This window comes from Aquila chrysaetos, chromosome Z, assembly GCF_900496995.4.
Source record: "Aquila chrysaetos chrysaetos chromosome Z, bAquChr1.4, whole genome shotgun sequence".
Lineage (NCBI taxonomy): Eukaryota > Metazoa > Chordata > Aves > Accipitriformes > Accipitridae > Aquila > Aquila chrysaetos.
The window spans coordinates 57,987,962-57,994,595 of record NC_044030.1 but is presented as its reverse complement, the minus strand read 5'-3'; the positions used below and the strand labels follow the sequence as shown (position 1 = coordinate 57,994,595).

The 6,634-nt window shown below is 39.5% G+C and overlaps 1 long non-coding RNA gene across 1 annotated transcript; it reads right to left on the bottom strand.

The window, feature by feature from the left end:
* Positions 1 to 380: 380 nt before the first annotated feature.
* On the bottom strand, positions 381 to 4,990 carry LOC115337397. Its single transcript, XR_005931666.1, has 3 exons — positions 3,814 to 4,990; positions 2,587 to 3,449; positions 381 to 831 (listed from the first exon to the last, which is right to left on the bottom strand). It is a non-coding gene; the product is annotated as an uncharacterized LOC115337397 (long non-coding RNA).
* Between the last annotated feature and the right edge of the window lie 1,644 nt (positions 4,991 to 6,634).

The window sequence follows — 6,634 nt, the reverse complement described above, 5'->3', positions numbered from 1 at the left end:
AATCCCTGCTCTCATTCATGTCAAAGGTGTCATCTCATTTCCTAACAGCTCCTTATACATCCTTGTTATTCCTGGCTGCAATCTGCCTATCAGGGGAATCTTCTCAAACAAGCAGCATATAAAACGCATGTTAATAAGAGACTGAAGAGTATTTCTCAAAGCACTTGCCTGAAAACAGACCATTTGAGAATTATGGCCCTATGTCATTAATACACATCTTCTTAAGCATTTCTTTGTACTAACAAATGCTGGCAATTTATGGCTGAAATTGTAGACTCAACTTTGAAAGATGAGTATTTTTTATTTGGAATCAGCTGAAGAGGAATCTGGTTTGGGCAACTCAGGCTTCACCTCTAAGCTAGCAGCTGTGAGGACTGCAAGACAGGAGAGGATTAACTGCTGAAAGGGAAGCAAGGAGGTGTGCTGCATATGATCATCCCGTGACACATTCTCCCAGCAAAATGGAGAATGCTCTCTTGACAATGAAGAGACTTTGTGTTTAAGACATGATAATTAAAAGCTAATCAAAGCTTGAAGGGAAGGAACCTTTATAATCATATCCTAGGTTTCACTCCTATTACCTAGTGAGCATACAACAAGGAGCAGATCTCTCTTCCAAGGAGGATGGCTGTGGAGAGATCCTTCATCAGTGGACCATTAGAAAAGCTGTCTTGGTAAGAAGCTAACTGGCTGCATGTATGGCACACTGGAGTTTATACTAGCAGCTTAGTGCAAATTTCTGTCCCTACTTGTCCTGGTTTCAGCTGTACTTGGAGAAGTTCTTAGACAAGTTATACCAGGAAGACATGGACCGTAACTCAGCTCCAGCTGCTGTAAAGGGAAACAAAATTTATTTCTACTGAAGAAACTAAGTACAGTAGAGAAAAGCAAAGCAAAATTATATTTCTTTTTCCAAAATAATAGCATTAAGATGCTTTGTAAACTTACTACAGCAAGACATCTCACATTCTAAAATTTCTTCAACTTTGGTGAATTGCAAAACTCTACAGATATTTTTCTAAACTTATCCATAAATACTTGCTGAATAACATGATTTCACTTCCTTTACTAAGAATCATACAACCCTGTTGACTCCGTTAGTGACTTTTCTTAATAGGTATCTATCCCTACTGAAACTTCGTCCAATTTAGGAGAGAATGACCTCCTCCAGCAGTATTAAAAACTGGGGTCTGTACAGTATATGGTGAGTTACATACTACATATTCAAATGAGTTTTTAAAAAGCTCATTCAGCTGAGTTAATTCTATAATCATACACCTGCTTCATTTTGGCTCCAAGCTGGAAATCTATAAATGTGACAAGTGTTACATACTGCAAGCAATCTTACTGAAATTACAAGGACTGTCCTGTGTGAGCAGCAGTTCTACATGGGCTCAAGTCTGAGGTCATAAAACTGCTTCCACTTGCAAATTTGGGTGGTTGGTATAGTCTAGGATAAAAGAATTCAAACTGCAACAGAAATATCTGGAAATGAGAATTTCAAGTATCTTTTAAATGTAAGCTGTTGACTTCAGAAGACAGTTTTGTTTCTCAGGGCAGGAGTAGGTCCATGATTTTAATATGCAGTACCTGTTTTAGTTATGTCCAAGACTGTCACTAATTGGAAGCAGAATTTTCTTAGCTTTTTTTTTTTTTTTTGTGGGAGGTTATTTTTTAATCTTCACAAGTTTGTCAGCTTCAAAACAAAGACAAGCTCCTTTACATTCACACTTGCAAAAAAATTCCAGCAAAAACTATTGCACTTCCTAATGCAATTGTCAGAAAAACAACATAGCACATCTTGTTGCTAGATCAGGCCTCTGAGTATCTGCACAACAGGAATAGGAGACAATGCCTCCTTTCCCTCAGTTCAGTGGGACTTCTCAGACACAGCACATCTGAAAATCAAACTGCCATTCAAATAATGGACAAAGAATTCCAAAGCCTTGTTTTAGAGAATGCTGTCCTCTTTAGTGAAAGGCAGTAACTGAAATCACATTAGCCCTAGCTGTATCTAGACACATGAAATTAGCTGTTGGCTCTGCCTTACTTTTATGGCTGCAGGTCAACCTACCCAAAGAATTTTGCTCAGGTAAATGTTTGTAAAATGAAAGAAACTGGAATGGAGTCATTATAAGCAAATAATTCATTAAAAATAACTTTTTTAGCTTGAAGGATATTTGGAAGCAGATGAGGGGTTTTTCGTGCATACTTTTTGTTCTTCATTTTAGAAGATGAAAAACTACTTTCAGAACAAATGGTCCAGTGAAATAACTAAGAAAATCCTTGCACCAAAGATAACATTTATTTTCAGCTATTTTGACTCACCAATAGAGTTCCAACACATGAGCATTTTCAAAGGAAATTATTTCAGGAAGGTCAGTTTTTTGTGGGTTTGTTGGATTTTTTTTGAGGAGAACGTGTTCTAAAGTGTAGTTGAAGCTTTGAAAAATTACAAAAAAAACCACCTTGTTGGTATTCATCTAGCTTTAGAGTACCAGCAAATTAAGCAACCTTGGAAATGCGTAGAACATTACAAGAAAGTAGATCATAAGTATAAGGAAATTTGTTACTATAGGATTTCACCTGAAACATGAGATTTAAACCTTTTCCTCTTCATTAGATCTGTGCATGTTGCTCTTCAGATGGATCTGCAGAATAAGTGTGCCACCAGTAAAAATCACTGCTGGAGCTGCTATGACAGACAAAGCAGTCTCTTGGAAAGATTTTATTAATTTCGTGCTCTTGGCTGAGTAAGAGGCATTACAAATGTTAATGCAGAGTAGTCATTAAGATTACAGTTGAGACATGATTAATTATCCCCTCTCTGTCACCTCTGCTTGTCTGTCACCTTTCTCTCTGACCTGTTTCTTTTCTTTTTTCCCCAGCACTCTGTGGACCACATTCTCATTGGTGACATCAGTGATGCTGAGATCTGAAATTGGCTCCTTGCCTCTATTTTTCCCTTGCTTTCCCTCTGCTTCTCTTCAAAGACCCTTCACTACAGCTCCCAGTGCTTTGCAGGTATCCTTGACTACAGCTCACATTCCCCAATCTCTGGCCAGCTGGAGCAGCTCCCTGGTATGATATAATCCAGATCAAAGGCAGGTGGCCAATCAGCAAATGAGCTACTTGTTGGCACACAACAGAAGTGACTCAGCCGCTATTTGGTCCCCTCTTTTCAGTCTTAAATTTGGCCAAAAAGTAGTTGTGGGTGGTGGATCTTGAAGACAGTGGATTGCGAGTCATCATGAGCTGTACCAATTAAGAACTAAAAAATGACTCTTCTGGAACTGGATGTAGTCACAGACTTACCCAATCAGCAACCCAGCTGCAAGACAAAACCAGCACAGCCCAATACAGCAGCAGATTTGTAATGTGCTTTTTGGAGGTGGCACCAAAATAACTTTGTAATGCAAAAATCTATGATCAGACGGATAGCAGAATTCCTATGGGATTGGAAAGAAAATTGTAAAGTATCTTAACAAACCTTTAAAGACGTTAATTGCATAATACTGTAACTGTAGCATGAGGTTTCTACTCAATTTATATATAACCCACCTGGAGTAGGTTCTAGGCACAAAGCCGCTATGTGCACAGTGATCTGAACGCGTTTACAAAGTCCTGCTTGTATTTGAAATCAAAGTACATCCTCCTACAAACATTTCCACCCCATGAAGTTACTCAGTAAGTTGTTACACGGATATGATAAGTCACTATTTATTTTCACTATCTATTCTTGGAAGGCTTGTTTTTTCAAGAATTTTTTACTAAATGGAAACCAAATTTAAAACCACAAATTTTTAAACCTACCTGTCGTAATTCTTGTTGACAGTGGTTGTTTCACAGAATACCTTCAAAGTATTCCTTTTCTTCCCATCAGGTAATTCATGCAATTTATTGAGCTGCAACAGGAAATTCACCATGTCAGCAAAGATTCAACATTTCTACCAGTTAGATCATTGAACAAAAAGTTGGCCTCTGTGTGGTGTCCATATCTCTGTGACTAGTTTACTCTTTCTTTCGGGGAAATTGCATGCTGCCTTTGTGCTTTCAGAGTGGGGATTGTCTATCTTGCAAGAATTTAGGTGCTTGGCCAAACTACATTTGCAACACGAGAATATTATTCTCCACAGTATACTTGCAGACATAAGGAAACACTGGGGGAGAAAATTCACCACCATGGCATGCTGAGCCAGAAATTCTACCATCATGTGTCAACATGGCTCCATATGCCAGGAGTACATAATAAGAAGGAGAGTGTTAGGGATCTGAACAGGAGTGTTGGTGGTACAGTTTACTAACTCAGTTTAGCATCTAATGCAAATTAATGCTGTTTTCTTTAACCCAAGAAACGGGTCTTTTAACAAAAGAAAAGAAGAAATGAAAGCAGTATTTCTCAGGAAGATAAAAATGTGGTAACTATGTGCATACAGCTCCAGAACGCTTTGGCAGCAATTCACTTGCTGTTGTTTAAATTAAAAATGAAAGAATTCCCAAAGAGGGACAAACCCAGATCACATATGTATACTTCCAAAAACAAAGTAGGAAAGGTTCCACCCATGACGTTTCAAGTCCCATCTGCACTAACATCTTCGCCAACTCTTGAAATCAGTGCTTTGCTTTTTCAGAAGGTCTCTGTCAAAGCCTGGTCATTAGACACAAACCCCAGTATAGCTGCAGACCTCCATTCCTGACTGTTTGATCTGTGGGTAGTACTGGTCCCTTGCAGGGCTTGTGGTAACTATCAGTCCTTTTCACAACAAATTTTCTACCCATCAGTACCTGCTAATAGCCAGAATGTTTCCCGAGTAAAATTACCCAACAATGTAAAGGAAACCACCCACCTACATGTTGAATAACCCTGCCTGGAAAATGGCACTTTCTTAATGACTGAAACTTGAGAACTTTTCTGAAGGCTGACTTTCTTACTCCTCAGTTCAGCAGTAACTTCTCCACAATCGCAGCAGTGTTAAGGTACTTCTTCCTTAAATTAGTTATCATTGCTTTAAGTGTAACAGAAAATAACAAAATGTATGTGAGCCAAGGTAGCATGTTAAGAGGGTTACTTGTTTACAATCTCTACACAGTCTACTTTACCCCGAGATCACCCTCTAACCAACTACAATCATAACAGCTTCCATATAAAGTTGCTTATGCAGGATATTCCAAAGACACCTATCAGACCAAACAATGCATAGAAATTAGTTTTGAAGTTATACAACAGCTACCAGCAAAAGCTGTAGTAGCTATGAGGCGGCAAAAGAACTGGCTCAGTCAAATGTGCTTCCCACTAGCTGCAAGGAACCTCTGTTCCACGTTCCTTGGCCTGAATTTCTTCCCATCGATCACTTTTAACTCTTCTTGTTTCTCATTCCCATTATGGCCTTGCTCTCATTCTTACATCCTCTTGTGCTTCCTCTGATCCTCACTGTCTTTCTTCTGCTCCTCCCTCAAATAAAAGAAAGTCCTTTTTTCTTCCAGACAGACCATGCATACCAGCTAGGAAGACAGAAGTAAGCTAACAGGTTTCATGTACATCTCTGCACATTTACAAAAAAAAAAAAAAAAAAAAAAAAAAAAAAAAAAAAGGAAAAAGAGAACACAGGAATTAGGTACAGGGAAGACAATGGGTATTTAGAAGGAGCACCATTCTCCATTGTGATCCTTCATTCTTCAGAATGGCCAAAATTTTGCTTGTTTGGTAGGTGACAGGACAGGGAGAGGTGAATAGCTATGGATATATTAATGATGCTGATAATGGAGCCTCACCTCTAGATCTGGCAGAGTGATAACAGTACCACACCCTGTGAATGTTATTCTCTGTGGGTGCTGACTACATAGCAGTGAGACCCACTGTCTCCAGGGTATTTGGGTTGTTCCTCAACAATCTTATGAGTTTTTAATACCAACTTTACTGTCAAGTTGCCCATGGGCTGAAATCAGACCTTGCTGCTATTGCCCTTACTCGTGCATATGATCCAATCCCTTTCTTCCAGAATTCTTCATATGGTGACCAACAGAGGTTTACAGGCCTGCTGTGCAGGCCAACTTTCCAGGCAACATGAATAGCTAGAAGTCTGTCCAACCAGCTATTTGGTTTTTCAAGTTGGCAATTTCTATTTAACTTCTGGGATGGTTTCAGAATCTAACATGCTGCTGGTACATTTAGAGTTAACCTTCTAGTTTGGATCTGTCCCACGTAAGGATTTGTGCCGCACCTTTCCTCTTAGCGGCTGTTTGGGAAAGTCCTCAGTGTAGCAGCTTCAGAGGCAGCCATGGTTGTGCATTTTCTATTCGGGTTACTCTGAATTTAGCCCTTTCCTAGGTTCTAAAATGCAGCCTGTTCAGAGCCTCACAAGCAGAAAAGGACTAGCTTTCAGCCCAGGCAAAATAGCCAGCAACTAAGAACAGCAGACAACCTGCTTTGCCGGGGCTAAGACAGCAATCATCAGTTGCTTCAGCAGCCTATACAACCTGAAGAGTCTGTTTTACTTCCTACTTGCATAACCTTGGCTTCTGAGGAAAAAGTTGAGGTATGCGAGGCAGCAGCAGAAACAAACACGAGCAACAAAAGTAGCAAGTCCTCGTCTTCTCTGGGCAGTACTATGCAACCACAAAAGTAGCAAGCTTA